The following is a 21,091-nucleotide window of genomic DNA, read 5'->3' on the forward strand; positions in this document are numbered from 1 at the left end:
AGTTGCGGTCTATTTATACTACTTCTTGTATTATTAGAACGCAGTATAATTTGTATAAGGGCTTTTCAGAAAACACATCTTTTATATTTTTGGATACCTTAAAAAATAAAGTGTACATCACCTATTTTTCAGCTTTACGAAACAAAATATTTAAAGTATTAAAATATACCTACGTAGTTACAACATGTAAAACGTACTGACTCTTATGATCATCATATTTCTCTCTATATTGGAATCCAATTGGATTAATAATGAAATCTATGACGACAAGGGTCAAGGAATGCCTAATTAGGAAATACAGGGCAATAAAACGTGCCTGTGGCCGTCGACTTAATCAAATTGTCCAAATTAGGTAGATATCAATGAAGTAAACCAACAGTAAAGAACTTTGACCTGTACTGATCTGGATTTCATTATAGACATGTAAGTAAAATAAGTATAGGCTACTACTTAATATCAAAAATAATACTAGTATAATTTCTGTAAATGCAATTCTAGTTATATGCTTTTAAAGTGTAATTATACTGTATGTTTATTTCCTATTATCAATATATTTATCTAAGAATGATGTATTTTGTAAAATGTAACGTACATCGATAAAAAAATCTTTCTAATATTGCAAGTCCTAATGTTAATTTTTTCTGTATAGAAGTCAGGTGATACTTACTTAGGATTCTTATATGTCAAAGTATATTATGTATTTTGCAAGCATTTACAAATCAGGTTATTTTAACAAAAATTTGTAAATGATTTGTAAACCCATATAAATAAATATTTAGGAAAAATTTATCCTTTGTATAAGATGGTTTATGACTTCAAAAAATATCATTCAATAAGAGCAGACAGAAGGTCTCCAACTTTTTCATACCTATTGTGTACTCCCCCATCGGATGTTTAAATCTTTTAAGAAAGATTCTTTCTCTCGGTATTATTAGAACTAAAAAAAGCAAAAGCGAAACTTGTTCTGTGCTAAAAATAATCCTCCCGCGTCCGCTCCATCTATTTGTTCTAGATATCTCAAAACAAAGATCTCATCAAAAATTCAGCATGTGACTCCTGGGATGTATCCAATAAATCAGTTTTACAACATTCCCGTGTCATTTCAGTCGTCGAACGGCATAAAATGATAATTTTACTGCGTTCCCCTTCCGTCTCCAGGAGTTTACGACAATTGTGAAATGTATCGACAGTTCGGGTGTCACCTCGGAGGTGTACCAACATTCCTTAATCACCAGGCTAACTTTAAATTTCCGTTTTTCCTAAACTCCAAGGTTCAGAATGGCTTGAAACTTATTTGCACCGTGGCACACAGTCGGCTGGCCATCTCTAACATATGGTGCCGCACTCCCGCTTCCCAGTTTTCCCTCTATCCGATATTTTAGGAAAGGTGTTCCCGAACACATCAATCTTTCAGGTGACTTTACTGTTAAATGTAATGGATTATGGTGATGCGTCTAGGAGATTATTTTAGGAGTTCTTGCCTCATAAGTATCCGTGTGTCATTCATCTAAATAAGAATCGTAGTTATCGTAGGCAGTTCGAATTTTTGTTATTTATATTAATCTTTTTCAAATTATAGATAAATAAAATAAGTATACATATTGCACATTTAAGTGAGTCCATTATGCAGGTAGTATTAGGAATTATTAATAAACTTTTACTTCTAGATATAAATTATTGACCAATCTAATCGAACTTGATTAGTAACACATTTTTCTAGTCTTGTAAACACTGTTTTATTTTAACGAAATTCCTCGAAAACTATACCGAAGCACAATATATTAATAGTTTTAGATCTAGCTTTATTTTAATTTTAGTATTATACCTAATGGTACATTTGCTGGACATTTTTATCTGTTACTAATAAAATATCTGATAATAATAATATAATATGCTCTAATACATATACTATAATATATTTTGCTTAAAAATAAGTACAACACAAAATCTCTTATTTGAGATAAGCTCGCTTTTGTGAGTACGTATTTTTTTAATTAAATGTTTTATCATATTATATTAGCCTTTAACCGTCTATTGCTGAACATAAGCCTTCCCCTTGGGGGGGTTTGCCAGTATTTGCCACGCTTAGCAGGCGGATTGGCAACCGCGGTTAGGGTTTAGAGATGTTTTAAGAGCGACACTGCTGTCCATCCCTCGTTCTTCCTGTACCCGTAGTCGCCTTTTACAAGACCCACGGGAAAGGAAGGGGTGGCTTATTCTATGCCGGGACCACACGTGACATGTTTGTGTATATTGAAATTTGAAACGAATGAATGAAATTAAAATGAATGAATGCTCTATCTTATGTGTTAAATAATACGTACAAATAATGAACTTGAGTTTCATACTAAGGCATGCTTACAAAATATTATATCTATAGTTAACTATTTGTTATTGATGAATTGAAAACTTTTTTGAAAAAATTAACAGAAACAAGCCATAAAATTATAGTAACAACAACCTGATTACAATTTATTTATTGTGGCAATTAACAATACCATGTTACGTAATAATGGGACAGCGTTGTTTCGGCTAAACATTGTCGAATAAATTATGTTAATTTTGTTGTATTGTTTGAAAAGCTAAATTATTTCTATGCGTTTGAGTTTACATTCATTTTTAAACGAAATTTAAGACACAAAGGTTGTAAGTTATTTATGGACAAAGTAGACATTGAAATGGAAAGAATAAGTACCTATGTTGATAAAAAAAAAACCTATTCTATCTGTCAATGATAGTTTTTGTTTTGTACTTAACATGAAATTGAAACTCAAGACCTCATTAAGCTATTAGTATTTAATAGTAGTTGGAGTGATATCAGTAAAGATAAATTAATTATCTTGAAATAATAAAATAATATAGCTAGTTAAGATTATTACTCAACTATATATTTCTTTTTTGTTTTATTTTTATATATCTATATTTTTTTATAGGTACTTAATACAACTGGACAACGGCATTTTAAGTAACTAACCATTTTAAGTACTTCCTATGATTGTTTATTTCTCAATTATTTCCCTACTACTTACTTATTAATAAAGTTTTAATATTTGTAGTATGATTCATGAGTTTATTGTAGATTTATTTCAGTTTTAATTTTTAACACCTACCGAACGAACCTATTATGTTTTTTTTATACAACTTAGAATGGCAAACAAGCTGACAGCCCACTTGATAGAAAATGGTAACCGTCGCCTATAGACATGAGCAGTACCATGGACATAACAAAGTATACTGTTTCGCCCATGATACCCCCCATGCATTGCCATTCCTTCAGATGTTATTCCTCTGTACCCAGTAAATTCACGCCATATCCCACCCTTCAAACCGAAACACAGCCATGCAAACACAACTGCTTCACGGTTGAAACACGAATGGGACAGAGGTACCCAAGCAATCGACTTTTGTACAAAGTCTCCCTCTGGTGATGTATGTATGTATATATACTAATATAAAACACGACTTTAAAAACTACAATTTAAAGTCGTTTTTGTGTCGCGAGATATCCAGCTGACCTATAGGGCTGGGAATGAACCTAAGACCTCGGACATTAACTCACGAGTTGAGTGTACGACAATTGCCCACTTTACAGCATCGTTTCACTCTTACTGCTATAAACGTTCTCTATAAAATTGACTGTTCCACTACATCATCAGTTGCCTTTAAGAAGTTGAACGTTTTAACTTCTAAAAAAACAATAGTTATATTTAATTTTTTTTGTACAACACAGGGGGCAAACGAGCATGCGGCTCACCTGATGGTAAGTGACTACCGCCGCCCATGGTCACCCACAACACCTACGGCATTGCAGGTGTGCTGCCGGCCTTTTACATGTACAGATATGATTAAGCATCTATCTTTATGTGGATATTTATTTATGTATGTGATTTTAGGCTATACATATACTAGCTATAGTATAATGAAGCTATTACGTAAATAGGTGTTTTGTATCTAATTCAATTTTCCGCCTTATAAGAAGCGACAATTAGATAATATGAACTAAAAATATTATATTTTTTTAAATATCTTAGAATGGCAAACAAACTGACGGCCTATCTGAAGATAGTAGTAACCATCGCCTATCAACATAAACTACGGATATAACAAGATATAAATATAATAATAATATAAAATGTGCATATAAATGCACCTAACTTTGATTATCTTTAAAGCTAAGAGATTTGACTTCAAATTACAAGTTTATTTTTTGTATAAGAGATGTATGTACATACCATGAGCATTACGCTATATTTTGTAATGTCTTTAGTAGTGTTCAGACGACAATTATTATTAGACGCCTTGACATAAAAAATGGGCTCTATATCTTTATAAATCATTTCTAAGCTTTATTATCTAATTTAATATTTTTTAATAAAGAATTATATTTTATTATTTAGATTATTCAATCATCTACAACTCTGGGTAGTTTCAAACATTTTGCATTAGTGGTTATGGACATTAATGTACAGAAAGTTAGGCATGCAGCTGCAACACACGCTCAGTGTCACGACATCACGACAACAAACTTTGTAGTCGTCACTTAATGGATTCCCTGCGTTGGATAGAAGCCAAGTTTGCTGCAATAAACTGCAAGAAGTTACAATTTTTAGGCCTCTACCACATTGCTTTTAGCAGCATTTTTTTAATAAATTAACTCATTACATAGCGTACCTCTAGTTACACGCGATGCTGAATTTGTATTAGATAACGAACAAAAATTCCTAATTTTTTTTTATTTATACTTATTATATTTTATATAGAAAATAGCCAGACAATAGATATATTCATAAATACAATTGTTTGTATATGTGGGAATCAATCCCATGACCATTGAAAAATAAGACAGCATGTTAAACCGTTGCATTACCAAGATTTGTTTTTAAGAAATGAAAATGGAATAAAAATCTTATTTGTGATATTGATGTACACTGACGGGGTATCAGTGGGAAATGATATGATAGGTGAGGATTAGTAACTAGTAACTTAGTAACTAGTGACTAAGATGTTTTCTAAGTGGAGATCGACCTATAACTAATAATATATATTTCTAGCAATACGCCCACTAAACTCCATTGGAGGGAAAGGCATCGTTAGTAATGAGGTTTAATAGTCACTGATAGCAGGTCGACCTCCAGGGGGTTCCCCTGGAAACCATCGTGGTTAATTCTTGTTGAATTAGTCATAGGATGTACATTCATTCTCACGTATCATCTCGTAGGCGGGCTCACCATTCCTTTGTTACTCATTAAAAAAAACTAGACTCCATTATTCTAAATCCTCTCCCCGTTCCTAGTTTTGCTACTTTATCTTTCATTTTGTAGCCTGACAAGGGAGACATATGGACACCTCTACATAGATAAATAAATAATGGCGTTGGCCCCTGACCGACTTAGACACTTATACTTATTTATTTGTCTGTAGATATCTACTTGCAAATTTGCATTCAGCTATTACGTGTAGGGATTAGTAAATAAGTATTTACATTCCAATAAAGAGTTGTTGTTATAATAAAGCCGGATGATTTATTAATTAATCTAACAATCTTAAAATACACACAATAAAATAATCAATGTTTAAATTATTTACGAAACTCATGTATCTGTTAATTAAAATCCATATACATATGTTGTACGTAAGAGATTGTCCTAGCGATAAGACTACCTTCTGTACCTATCTTTTAATGTCTATAACTTGATCTGTACTGTATTTTTATTGAATTTTCTATTGACATTGTATATTTTGATGTATTAAGTGCAATAAAGGGTTAAATAAATAAATACCTATATTTTCTATTAGTATATTTACCTATACTGTAAGTGCCTAACTACATAATATCTGACGATTGATCATATCATACTATATATGTACACACATATATATATATACATATATATATATAAATACCATATCTATTTTATAGATAGGTCAAACTTTACCAACACACATTTCCGTGTGTGTATCATTAAATTTGTAGCAACGCCTAATGAGGGGATTAAGACGTAAAGATAGGGATGTTGAGACATTATGAGTGCTCATGCATCTATGGATGCCAGGCCCTCGTTAGGGAGATAGGGGACCCAAGTAATGCTCTGTAATGGGATCAGCGTTTATCATTTGCATGCTAATGATGGATATGAGATGGATATAAATAGTTGGTTTGTAAAATGGCGGTAAATAAAATCGATGGTGATAAAATGGCGGTAGAAAATATGAATAACCAATTTTACCTATGATGTCAAGACATAAATGATAATTATATTTGTCGATGATTTCAGTTTTTTGGGATAAATATAAGGACTTTATTCTGATATCCGTGTACTAATTACTAAATACAGATTATTATAGCTACTCTGTCTAGATAGCTTGGTTCTTGTCTATGATGTCTACTGACTGATAGGGTCAGTTCTTATTACTTATATTTTCAGATTATCAATCGTAACGGGTCGTAACTCAATCATTCAACTGAACAGCTTTCTCAAAAAGCATGTAGTTTATCTATATCGGAAAATAATATTTAAAGCTTTCATATTATATCAATTAAGTTTATAAGTTAAAAAAATAAATACCTTGGGGGAAGATGTTCACTTTAAGAAGAAGGTATCCAAACTAAAACCCACTAATAGTAAATATATACTGGGTTTTAGTTTGGATACCTTTTATATATGATACATCCTGTATCGTTATCTAGTTATATCTATATTATTACTTCCAACACTACAACAGTTGGTACGTCGTACATAGGTAGATACCTACCCATTATTATATATTCTATGCTACAAGTCTCATACCTTGTTGATTTATCACAAGGTCCTTGTCGCAAGTCCAATACAAAGAGCCCATACATTGAGTTCATAGAATCCTAGATGAGTATTTGCTACCAACCTGACCGGTGAAAACCGCGCGGTCGGGTCACGCACACAAGCGCACGCCGATCCGTATGGATTAGCGCGGGCTGCCGCACGAGCGAACGTCACAAAATGGCGGCCGTAAAAACAAGTGAACAGTGAGTTACGGTCCGCCGGAGGGGGGAGTTGGGAGCAGGGGGCGGCAGGCGGCCAATGGCGGAGACCGCCGCGCCGGGGCGCTGAGCGAGCGAGCCGTATTTCGCCCGCCAACTCTGCTCTTTCTTTTATGGTCGCGTTGTTTTTCTCTGGCGCGCTTTTTCCTGATTTTTTTTGCGGGAAACTGTTTTGTTTGCTTTGTAAGAAGTGTGGGTTACAATGTATTTTTAATGTTTTCCCCGTGTCTACTTTAAATGTGGAGCTTTCTTTTTAAAGTATATCTTTATTTAAGTAGGTACTTACTTATAGGTGTCTTACTTGGGATTGACATTAATTTGTATTCTAATTATGGGTTATACAAAAATATATGTAAATACTCACAGAAATGTTACTATTATTAAACTATTTATAGGCGTGGAGTCTGTATTAGGTATCGAAATATATATGTACATAATATAATACGTTGGAAAAACTAATAGTCTTTATAACAACATCTTTCCTTATATAAATGTTATTTTAGTTAGTCATAAAATATGAAAATTATGTAGGTAATTTTTTATAAGTAAGCAATAAGGTTTGTCATGGCAGTCCAATAAATACATTTAGTGGACACATGAGCTTGACCGGTTTCAAAATAACGGTTTACGATTTGGCTAATGACTATAAAATAATAACGTACGACAGTGAAATGCTACAGGCTTTGAATAATATGAAGTGAAGAAAAAAAAATCTGATAGTTGCGTTGGGTCTATAAATTATTACCTTTATTTTATAATTACTATTTTTTCAAAGCCAACGCCTTATATCTGTTCGTGTAGATAATAGGTAGATATTAAACATCTGCTTATTATTAACATTAATATTTAATTAATTAGTAATACGAATTGCATATTTTCTTCTAATTATTTGGTTACAAATTCTACAAAAATATATAGATAGATAGATAGATACTCTTTATTGTTTCCTCCAAAAGATTACAATAGTATAAACAATTACATATAAACAATTACAAGAAATAATCACAATTAGAAAACAATGGGCCACCTTATCGCTAAAAGCGATCTCTTCCAGGCAACCTTTGGATGGAGAGGAGTAATTATAAACACTTACTTTTCTATTCCAAATGTACTGTAATACACTATAATAAGTAATAAAGCAATATAGGTGGAACGACTTTTAAAATGAGTATTTAAACAAATATTATGCATATATTATTGACATTATTTTTTGACTAAAAATCAATGTTAAAAAATTTTATACATCTGAATATTTTTTTTTATTTATATATATCAACTTTAAATATTATAATAATCGCAAGTAAAGTCTCGGGATATTATTTGCGTGAAAATAAAAAGTAACTATGTATTTATTCTTTGAGTATATGGTATACCGTTGTTTATTGGTAGATATTCTTTTATTTGTAAATTTTAAGTATGAGATTTATGCACCTCCTGTATACATAGTTAGAGATATAATACTTTTAAATGTTCATATTAGCTAATAATTAGATGTGTTATGTTGTCCAGTATCAATGTTGTGCTCGTGTTGTAACTGTAATAATTATTATTTCTTTTTATTTTTAAATAGCTAATATTTTTTGTCTGCACCAATTCACAATTTCTATCAGACAGAAAGGTTAACTGGAAGAAATCCCTTTCATGGGATAACTTCACCATTGTACTCATTCTTAAAACTCCGTATCCTATAATTTGAAACTTTACTAGGCAGTAAAGTGTAACAAACAGACCGTATAAATCATAGTTTATCTATGTGCCAAATTGATTTCAAACTTGTTCAGCTTTTAAAGTAAGATATTTGAGTAAACGAAAATTCTAATGTGTTTACAGAATTTTAGATTTTCCTATAATATTATTATAACCCAAGGACAAAACGAAGTTTCGAAATAACTTTTAAAATATGCCATAGTACCTAACTTTTTATAGTTCTTATATTTCTAACTTGCTACAGCGGGCAATCATGGAGTCGATTTTGTTTTGTTATCGTCATGCGTGTTTGAATTCAGTTACAAACTAAAATTCAATTTAGATAAGACACGCATACTCCATAGTTGCCTGTTTACCAAAAGTAGCCAGGCAATAAACCGCATGTTTGTATGTGACCTAGGCACGAATGTCTCTTTATTATTTTATTTTAGGTTTTTTTCCTTCATTATTTAATGTGTCATTCATGTCTGTTTCATTTCTAAAATTTCTTTTATATTTTTTGGTACCAAAACACTTAGCTAACTACCAAAAATATTCGTGAACCCTGGATTAAGCCTCTGGCAATAAAATGCGAAAAGTACGGCGTCGAACTCATCAGCAAAAGTTCTAGAGTAATAATTTACTTAAGACGGGCCCCGACTTGCGCAAGTAATATCTCTTGACATATTTATTGTCTTGTAGGGCGGGGGCCGGGGACTGGGATGCTACCCCGAGCTAGGGGATGGTAGGGATGATTGTTACAAAATACGAGATAACATCACTTTGAAAAAAGTTAAGCGTGAGTTTAAAACATATTGGAGTTCCGTACTTACAAATAAAAAAAGACCAATGTATAGCCAAGTCAAATATAGTATATGTAATTGGATGAGACAATGCATAACTTAGTGAAGTAACAAATAGTATTAAATATGTAATTTTTGAGTATTTTTTAGTTTTCAGTGGATTACATCATATTATACATTTTACTTATGATTAAATAGGCTTATTGGTACTCTTAAGAAAGCGACCAATTTGATTCCTTAGGTGTAAATTAATAGGCCTTTATGTAAAGAGTGAAAGGAGCGATTCATTGGCTCTGCCAATTGTAAACAGACAGTAGACAGACTATAGAGTCGTAGAAAGTCTTAAAAAAATAATCTACTGCTTTATGACAGATCGATATAAAATAGTTAAGTCTTAAATTGTACTTTTTTAAGTATAGATATAATTATTGCTGTCAATAATTTTTAATTGTATTATTATTAAGTACAGAGACAATTAATAATCAAATGTATTGTTCATTAATTAAAATAAAAAAACAATTTGTGAGGATCTCTAAAATCATGAAATAAAACTCACCTTATTAATTAAAATCTTAGACGCGTCTACGTGTTACAAAACTCGTAATTTAAGATACTATCTCTTCAAATAGATATTCATCTATTCAGGTAAACAAGTAAAAATATATAAACTTTAAAACGAAGTGCCTTTTTTTTAAACTCACACAAAAATATCTGATAAAACTACATCATAATCATAACTTAAAATCTTATAGGATATAATGAAGATATATTTTTTATTTTTCTGTTTAGCTACCAATAAATTCAGTCAGTTCAACTACCTATTGTCAATAAAGATACGTGCTATAATTTAGAGACACTTGGATACTTTTGATATCAGTTTATGAAAATTTATTATTTTGGGACTCGGTTATTTTTTGTTAGGTATTTGTAGATATCTGTAGTTTGTATAGGTACCTATCTATTATAAAATTATGGTTAATAAAAAATACTTATGACTATAATCTCTAATGGGTTAGTCAGAGGCATTGTGGACTGTTGACGTTGTATTGAACGTAACTCTAGCCCGCTCTCTCACTTCGCTAAGCATATCAGTCATAACTAATATTAATTAAAAATATAACAATATATTTATTTGGTTAATAACGTAATAATTACCTTCGAATAATGCAGTTAAAATATACGTTAGTGAATTGAATGCATTAGTGTTTGTAGGTGCATTTATGACTTTTTGTATATTTGTTTGTTTATAATAGTAAAACTCATAAATTACTCAATTGATATTTAAAATTCTATAACCTGTAGAAAATTATATTGACAACACAGGCATATATATTGTTTAAAAAAATTATCTTTTATTAAAATAAAAATAGATCTTATATAGAGATAGTATCTATGTATTAAAAATTTGCCTATTAAAGCTAATATAGAATACTACTCTGTCTATCTATCTATCTAACAATATAAAACCGGGCCAGATCGCTGGTTATTTAAATTAGGTTAGGTTAGAAATTTAGTAGATGTCTTGTAGCCTATCAAATATTAGGTAGAATAATTCTTCTTGAAAAAAAAAAAAACTATGACCTTAGATTATATTTATTATTTTCTAATACCGAATAATCGTTAGCTGAGATTATGGCATCTATTTTAGATACATATGGACGCAAGATAAGTAGATATTAGGTACCAGTTGATAACCTTTTATACTTTATTGGAAACCGCTGTAAGATAATTCTTATCTTTATTTCATGTAGGAGTATGCATTGGGTTTGTATCTATACGAAAACATTATTAGGTTTGTACGTAGGTTGAACTCGGTATGAGTGTGTGATCACCCGAGAATGAAAATGGTAAGTTCGTTTATATGCTTAAAGACACCGTTTTAATGGTACAATGAAAGAGTTTGGTGACTTGACTTCTTTATGAATTAACTGATTCATATCTTAAATTTATGATACATTGCTTAGTTGTTAGTATTCACACAACTTCGTAATTTATATAATTTAACTTTTTGAAAAAAAAAGCAACAGCTAAATTTCTTTCTCGTCCTTTTTGGCTGAAATTTTGTTCCAAATGCGGGATAGAATCTTTCTTTATTTATTTTACCGTAACGTTTATCTAGTAGTAAAAATGTGGTATTTTAGTTATTGTGATGGAGTACTAAATTGAATATTTTATAGTAATTGATTAGATGAGCTCCTGTTACGAGAACTTCAATTGTGAATCTATGCCTATGTATTTACCTACCAATATTTATTTAATAATACATAGTTTTAAACTCATATTCATTATTCACATTTGAGATAGTGATATGTTAATTATTTGTTTGTTCCTGTATAACGTATTGATGAGTCAATTAACCATCTTAAAAATTGGATAACACGTAGAGTTTTGTATGTTTTACATATGCTAATTGCTATCCTATTCAATTAATACATCATGGTCATGTGGATGAATAAAACTGTATTTGTGTGTTTAAATTCAATATCGGTACTTATCGTGATCAATTACAATTCATTAATTGATTTTAATAATGTGTAGCACGATAATTTAAACTTAACTAAGAATTTGTATAATTTTAAACTTGGTATGTATTTTTCACTCATAAAATTACAGATACTATTAATACCTACAATTAAATTGGCAGCCCTATACGCAAGATGTAGCGGTGGCTGGGGCGGCGAGGTCGACGACCTGCCGCTCGCGCGTTCTGAAATATCGTCTTGCAATATCTTGCTCGACTTAATCCCGGGCGCCGCACGACGCACGTCTGCGTTAAGCCTTAAATGCCTTCGTATTTAGACGAAATTGCTGCTTGCTTGTATATGCTTATATCTACGTACTCTTCTATTATTACCTTCTTATGCGAATGTTTTTTTTTTTTTTAATTTTATTTATTTAAACTTTTTTTATACAACTTAGAATGGCAAACAAGTTGACAACCCACCTGATGGAAAGTTGTAACCGTCGCCTATAGACATGAGCAGTACCATGGACATAACAGAGTATATTGTTTCGCCCATGATACCACCCATGCGTTGCCATTCCTGAGGACTCAGGTGTTATTCCTCTGTACCCTGTAAATTCACGCCATATCCCATCCTTCAAACTGAAACACAGCCATGCAAACACAACTGCTTTACGGTTGAAACACGAATGGGACAGAGGTACCGTCATGAAGTGACGGAGCAAGAATACAATGTGCCATCATTCCTTTCATCACCAGGATGTCATAAGAGGGGACTAAAAAAATAAACTACAAAATATAAGGGAATAATAATTCGCAATAAAACTCTATAGTAATAATATAATAGTTATCTTCCTTTTGTGAGAAGAGACTGGTGTCCAATAATAAGACGTTAATTAATTATTCATGTAAGATAATAATATGATTTTATTATGGTTGGTGTCTTAAGAGGCGACTAAGGCAAGTTAATAGTCGAGGGATGAGTAGTAACGTCCGGGTAACAGCAGCCGTTAGGGGAGGTTTCCTCTTATGGCTGATATGATGATGATAGTGGTTTCATCAATAATACTTAGATAGGTATATTAATAAAAACATAATTATCTAGATATAGATATATGCATCTACATGGTATTTATTAATGTATTTAAAAGTGTCGTTTATAGATAATATCAGACCTTAATTTGAATCTTCTTACTTGTGCTCGTGAGAGAAAAATATGTTCATAACTAACTACATACTAACATAGCTGTTGCTGACAACTCGTGACATTGTACATGTGCTGTCGTCTTTCCTTTTAAAGTTTAAATTTTTAAAAATCATTTTTAGTGGACTATTACAGTATAAAAAAATATTCTGAATTTCATCTTTTTAAACTTAGCAATTTTGGCTGCGCGTTGATAGTCAGTCACATTTTATAGCTATAGATATATAGATCATAAGAATTTCTTTCAGGCGCCAACGCAATTGAGTTTGTACTTGTGTCTTACCAAAAATGTCGCGTATCATCAAAGGACTCGTCGGATCTTGTTAGGTCATCGACCTTCGTTTATTGGATCGAAGGTTTGTTCATTGCAATAAATATTGATTTACCGGTACCGCGAAAAAAAATTAAGTACCTACCAAATCAATGCTTTTTATTACCAAAAATATTAATGTTCGAGACAAATTATAAGGTTGGTTGGTTTATTTTATTTAATATATTTCGTATTATTTTATTATTCGTAGCTGTATTATTTTATTTCAGTTGATAACCGTTCACTACTGAACCTATTAAGGGTCATTAGATTTATCTAGATTCTAGAGAAAAGTTATAATGGCGCGTATAATATGTAACAACCATCTTAGCAAACATTACGTTAAGTCTTTAGAATTCGAAAATTATTTTTATTTAACCGTCTAAGTTTCTTTACTTTCCTTCAGATTAATAGGAAAACTCAAATTAAAATAAAATGTGTACATAGTAGATTTAAAAATTTCCTATTTTTAAAATGGATGCTCGATTTTATGTCAAATTATCTTACTGATATAATAAAATTCTAACTAGACAGTGTCTGTATTTCCATGGGAGTTATTTACGAAACATTGATATGAAGGGTCTTAATAAGAGAAATAAAAGCAAAAAAAAAAAAAAATGTTTTAAGAAATTTCAATTTCTTGACTGTCTCTCTATATATTTGTTCTGGTATTACGCAAAAATTGCTATACCAAATTGGAAGCGGTTTTCACAATTGTAACCCTGTAAAAGTCTAAATTAAAAATTGCTATAATGGCTTGTCGCGGCATTAAGAAGTGACCTATTTCATTGTTTTTCCTGCTTCTGAAATCCGCGTATACGAAATATTCAGCAAAAAGCCTAAAGGAAAAAACAAGTATTGCTACAACTACTCGTGTAGGAGTGGTGTCCTTTGGTGACAAGAATTTCTAGGCCACGTTCTTTACGTATGAATGCCAGACATTTCTTTGAGAAATGTAGAACGGAATAAAAAAAGAACTTACTTGGTTACAATTGTATACTTATATAAAAAAAATATACAGAAATATGAATTATGTACAGATCTCAATCTCAAACTTTAAAAAGTCAAAATAGGTGGATATACGTGATAAGTCTAGATATGATAATCTGACGAGTCTGGAGAATTGCTTTTTGTTGTTTAAAATAATAGTTGTCTATTTAATTTATTTGTCTAATCTATTAGCAGTAGATTATAACTTATAGACTTTAACAACAGGTATTATATCGGTCGCCGTGGTTGCCAGCCGGTGAACTTTATCGATTATAATAAAATTATACTCACGTAGCTTTGCCAAATGTAAATTAATCTGATTAGTGTTAATTTATATGCATAAAACGGCAGTATAGTTAGGGCGGAATGGTCGATTTCCATTTTGTGACTTAGTTAATTAGATACGCTACCTACACATAGCAACCTATCTACATATGTAGAATACGTGTGTATATACTCGTTAATAAGTTGGATACTTATCTACTTGTTTGCTAATTAGTGTACTTTTCTCTAAGTATAAGCTTTGAGGCTTATCTAACCTATGTCCCTAATGTAACCTTATATAACCTAAACCCCTGTCTCTAAATTGATTTAAATTAAATGATGGACTAATTATTATACTCGGTTTTTCAATTATAATCGACGATTAGTTGTAATAAACTAATTAGCTACAAAGCTGCCTATTGCTTCGAGTTAAAAATTTGTTATAGATATGTAAACTCTAAAGTCATAAATTAATTTAAGATTCATCTTTCTAGCTAAACTAACCGAATATAATAAGTATGTTGCTTGGGGTTTCGTTGGCCAGTCGAATTAAGACATTTCGCAAACCACAAGAAATGCTGAACCGGACTTTCCGTTCGTTATATTTACATAGCTACTAGCCTATAAATAAATACTTGCCCTCACACACACGTGCACAAAATGACGTTGTTTTAACTTTATTTTATTTTTAAACGCGCAAGCGGCCAGCACGTACCGCCTGTAATTTCGCGGTGTTCGCGGCGCGCAGGCGCGTACGCACGCCCGGATAAAATGGCGAACTAATTTCTAGTTGTAATTTAAAGTACATACAAATAAGTGTTCGAAACCATTTCTACCGGATATATAGAACGATTAATGCAATATAACGCGCTCACCCATGCCTTCCTTATCGGTCGAATTACGGGGACATTGGTTTTTATATAGTGCTACATAAGTCATATATAAGTACTTATATGTTCAAAACATCGTATTACAGTATGATTCAACAGTTTATGTGCTTGAAGGAGAGTTTTGGATTATTAGTAAGTAAATTAATTTTATAATCAGTAAAAATATTTTAATAGAATGAACTGAAATCAGGTAATTAATTCTGAAATACCGTATCTAATATTTCAAAAACACAACATTGAACAATAAATATTTTTATTTAAAATTAATGAATTAATAAATTTAATTCGTATATTAACATCTAAAAAATATAAATTTGGATATACATAGAATTACTTGGATAGCATATGATTTACTAAGTTGCATAGAATTAGCATATTGCGTTAACAAAGAACATGCTTTGTTTGCGACCTGACTATACTATTGTTCTCATTTTAACCAATTTTATAAAATTCCTAGAGAAGAGTTTATTGATTGAATAACTTGGCTTTTTTTATACACTGGAAATGACAAATCAGTTGATAGCCAATGTGATGGTTGTAGGGTAGGTAACCGTCGCATATAGGCATAGACAATATGAACATAACAGTGTAACTACATTCTGCCACATGTTAGTGATTAGGTTCCATAAGTAGCTATATGCGAGTAGGATAATGATATTTTTTTTTAATAAGGGAAATAAAATGGTTATTTTCTCTGTACTGTCAGTGTATGTTGGCGGGGTTTCAGTGAAAGATGACGATGAAAGCAGGTCAATTAGCACATCGTAATGAATTCAACAAAAAATAACTAAATGATTATTAGAAAATTAAAAGATGGTTTCCAGGAAGAATCGCATTGAGGTTACCTATGATCCCTCAATGCTGCCCCGCCAGTTTATACCGATAGCGCAGCCGAGTTACGATTCTATTATCACTCATTAAAAAATTCTATTACTAACAATATACTCTGTCAACCTCCATCCGATTCTCCAGGAATTCGATGACGGTAATTCCTAATTCCCAATAAATTGTCCTACTCAAATATCATCCCTCACTGACTTCTCGTCAGTGCAAATCAATAGCGCTGACGGGGTTAAATAAAAGAGAATATAATGAGAATAAATAGCTCCGTTGTTAGCAATATATCCAATCAGGTAACTTGATGCAGTTTCTCTTGATAATCGTTGTAGTTATTTCCAGGTAAATTTGCTACAATGGTCGAATTAATTTTTTACTACTATTTAACAACAATCTGTATAGCATAACGCTATATGTATGTTGATATGAAGAACGAATGGTTAATATGGGGTTGAAGTGGAATGCAACAACCAATAAATGATCCCGGTACCTATATAGCAAAGAGCAGAATACAATAAAAAATCTCTTTTGAAGAATTCCTCATTTTTATAAAATATACCTACATACCTATTAATATGTATTGTATTGTGTGTGAAAACAACTACACTCATATACCGTGGTGCGTGGTTGACGACCTCGACATCAACATCTGAGGTCGGCTGCTCTTTCATCTATATTTATTTATAGAGACACGTTCATAGGATTGTAAGTACCGACTTATCTACTAGGTATATTTATATATAATAACATATCTTTGGTATATGAAGTAGCTGTCGCCTTTTTTTAATTATTATTATAACTTAGTGAATCTTTGACTATTTTAACTATTTATCCAAACTATGGAGAGTTCTATTGGCATTACAGAATCATTGCGTTAACATTCCTGAAGATTATGATATAATGTCCTTGAACTGTATTATTTCTGTGCCTCTAGTGAGAAAGGGTATAACTCAAGTTATAGCCTTTTTCTTTTTTAGGCTACTTTAAATAAGCAAATTTTTCTCTTTCGAATGGTATAAGAATCGTAACGATATCTTTAAAAACAATAGAGATAGTAAACATGTAAAAGGCTACAATTAACAAAATATTTGTGGTAAAAAAGTCATAATTAGAAATAAAACTACAATATTTTACAAAAATTATTTTTGTAAAATGAATCAGTTCGATTTGAACCCTTTTACACCATTTAATAGCGATTATTTTTTTATAGCGTAAAATACACATCATTGTTTTTCTTCAATACTTCAATAAAATAGTTTTAATTCAACTTAAAACTATTTTCACATCATAATTTTAATATTTTTGTTAAGTGTGATTAGGTATAATAGAATTATTTTTAAAACTATAGGTTTTACACAAAAACCGACAATTTCATAAGAAAGAGGAGAAAAAATTACTATAAATGCAATCATTGACTTGTTCAATTAGCAAATAATAAAAGCAGCAGAATTTTTTTTCTTTATTTAAAATAGTTTTTTGGCTCTCCTGAAAAGTGACCATTTTGAATTGAACCCTTTCTCACTAGAGGCACAGATTTAATTACTATATCTATTTGTTAGAAATTTTGAAATCTTCAAATGCGAATACTAAATTATAAAATAAAATTAAAGCTAACTTAGTAGGTAGGTAATATTATACCTGCGTAATTAAGTAGCTTTATTTATCAAACGTGCTATGAAATTGGATAAACAGGAATAAATCGTGAGCGAAGGAACGAATAAAATAATATTTTATTATCTAATCCCCACGACTGAAATTCGTGAGCTAGAAACCGAACAACAATCGTGTAACACGTTTGCGTGAAACCATTAATAAGTCTATCTAGATATGTACATATACCTAAATATTTCGATATTTGTTATTTATTCCTACTATTACTCTCTATACATATATTATATATAATTTCTATGTAAAATCGCTTGTGAGGTACTTATTAGTACTTATATAGTAATAAAGTTTCGAAGCCAATTTACTCAGTACCAACTTTTCCAGTTACATCCACTTTCATAGCATAACTTATGAATACACGACAGTCAGGGAGTCTCTTCCTTAACTCCTCCCTTCGATAGTATACCTACGAACTATCTTACTATTGTAATTTAACTAGGCCCCTTTTGATACCTATTTACTTTGCTCCATTTTCGCACTTTCGGCCTTTCATTTGATATTCTATTTACATGTTCGAACTAACGTAGCATGCCTTATCTCATTCTTTCTGATAGGTAGGTATGTACTATTTATTTCCATAAATATGATTTCAGTTATATATTTATTCCTATGATTACATGGTTATATATTACTGAAACAGTGTGGAGATACTTGGCAAAGAGTTGATATGATTCATCAAAATGGACGTGGCATTTCTAGATATTCTAAATACTAATACGATTGTGTGAACTCGCGTGATTACACCACAAAGGATTTACAATAGTGCATAAAGTGGCAATCATCATACAAAAATAGGAATGTCAGAATGAATATAAACAGGAATGTCTTGGTATCAATTTGGTGATATTTACTAATTTATTAGTATTGGAGTTATATATATATATATATATATATATATATATATATATATATATATATATATATATATATATATATATATATATATATATATATATATATATATATAACACCGACTGAAATAAATTTTACATATCAGACAGAGACCATATATACCTATTTTTAATGAGTTTGATTGATATTATCAGGACAGTAGCTGAGTCATCACTTCGTAACATCGACGTAAAATCGCGCACTTTGATATGTAGGTACGACGTACCAACGCAGTTCCTTGGAATGGCAAAATTTTTATCGCAAGCCCGTTATCGTGGCCGATCATAAATCTGTTTTCAAATCGTGAGTCGCCATTCGTGGCGTATGCTCCATGCAAGTCCATGTTGATGACCGTCTCCAAACGAAAAGGAACCGTCCATTCGGTGCTATAAAGAATAATTTACGATAGCTTCAGACCTCTATTTACCGCGTTTGGTAACCCTCAGAGTTTATTGTCGCAGTGTAGGTATATAAGTATTTACCAATGCACGTAAAATACTAGGCGAGGTTCTCAAAACGCCAGACTTATTTACTATTTGAGTCTGTAGAAATTCAAGTCTTGTTCGTGCATTATTTGAAATATAATGCACGAGCCTACTATATTTTATATTTTATTCTGTAATTCGATTATGTATCACGTTTTTATTTTAAAATTACCAAGATTTTGCATTATGTAAAATTATATTTACCTTTAGCCTGTATAGATATATATTATCTAATGAGATATCTGGACCTAACACAGAATAAGTTTTATTCAGAAACATCTTTGTCAAAGAAGGCTTTATCCATATAATGCTACACTATACTGTACTACTTCTGATATTAGATTATACTCATCGTGGCAAATTTGCATTTTCCTCAGGCCAACTCCATTAGAATTTATAGATATGATATACAATCGTGGCTGCTTGGGCTTGTACCTACACCATTGTACGTTATATTTTCAAGCAGATAAAATCTGGTTTTGAACCAAATTATTATATAATTAAATATGCAGGACATACCTATATATTCCTAGTGAAATATGTTGAAGTAAGAATTCTGGAATTTTACGTTCCTGATTCATATTATTAGTAAAATGTAGAGTCAATGAAGTGACTGAGGTTTAATCGGCCTTGTAGGAAAACTAACTCAGGAATATATTGATCTGAAATAGAAATTAAACGCAGTTTAAAATACAGAATAATAAATAAATAATTATAAGTCTAATTATATTTATTTGGCTGAATTGATATGTAGCAGGCAGATTGCTTAAATGCAACCTTTGTTTGTTGTTTTGTCGACTAGGTTAGTTTACCTATGTTTTACAATTTAAATTTTCTTGCCTTACAGTTTTTTTTTTTACTATCTTATGTTTCAATTTAATAAAAAGTATTCTAAAGTATTTAAAAATAGCATGCTTATATAAATATATAATGCAGTCATTGATTTCTATACAGTTAATTCTATGAACTACTTTTTAGTTAAAATTTCAGTTTCTTAAATAAACTGATGTCCTAAATATGCGAAGTGATCAATATGGTAGGATTAAATAGGGTACTTGCAATTTTTTAATTTTATCATACATTGCATTTAAATTAACATTATTATCACGTAGCCAATTATAAATGTAATGTAAAATATACATATAATAATTAATAATCTGTAAATTTTTATCAGATATTGTATATGCAGATTCCTAAATTCTTCTATTACATTCTCCATCTAGATAATATCCTCTAATATAACTTTCGTGGTAGAGAGATAAGTAGGTAATATAATATATCAATAATATTTTTCTCTATCCGATTTCACTATAGATTAAACTACTAGTTATAGCTTAATATGTACCTATGTACTTGATGACTTGAAGTTGACATGACAGAAAATAGTGTATTTATGGGGCATTAATTCTTAATGAAATGTAATATAAATCAAGCAGTACCTACTTATAGATATTGACCTTACATTATATAGATAGAGTGTCTCCATATAAACGTTTCGAGAAAAGCGGGTCAACTTTTTCATACAATTTTGCATAGTAAATAGTTATGAGTGTTTCCTTTATAACTTCTATGTACATTTTG

At 31.0% G+C, this 21,091-nt stretch overlaps 1 protein-coding gene across 2 annotated transcripts in view; it reads left to right on the forward strand.

Annotated features, from left to right (window-relative positions):
- LOC113518861 (homeobox protein abdominal-B-like) overlaps window positions 1–21,091 on the forward strand; it is a 123,232-nt gene that overhangs the window by 34,128 nt on the left and 68,013 nt on the right. Inside the window, exon 1 of one of the 2 annotated variants that reach the window (XM_052892579.1) lies at window positions 15,456–15,761. The exons of the other annotated variant lie outside the window; for it this stretch is intronic. The gene's annotated coding sequence lies outside the window, so the exon portion shown is untranslated. Of the gene's footprint in view, window positions 1–15,455; window positions 15,762–21,091 lie in introns of those variants that run through there. 2 annotated transcript variants of the gene reach the window in all.

Source organism: Galleria mellonella, unplaced genomic scaffold (assembly GCF_026898425.1).
Source record: "Galleria mellonella isolate WM207_F2 unplaced genomic scaffold, CSIRO_AGI_GalMel_v1 utg159, whole genome shotgun sequence".
Lineage (NCBI taxonomy): Eukaryota > Metazoa > Arthropoda > Insecta > Lepidoptera > Pyralidae > Galleria > Galleria mellonella.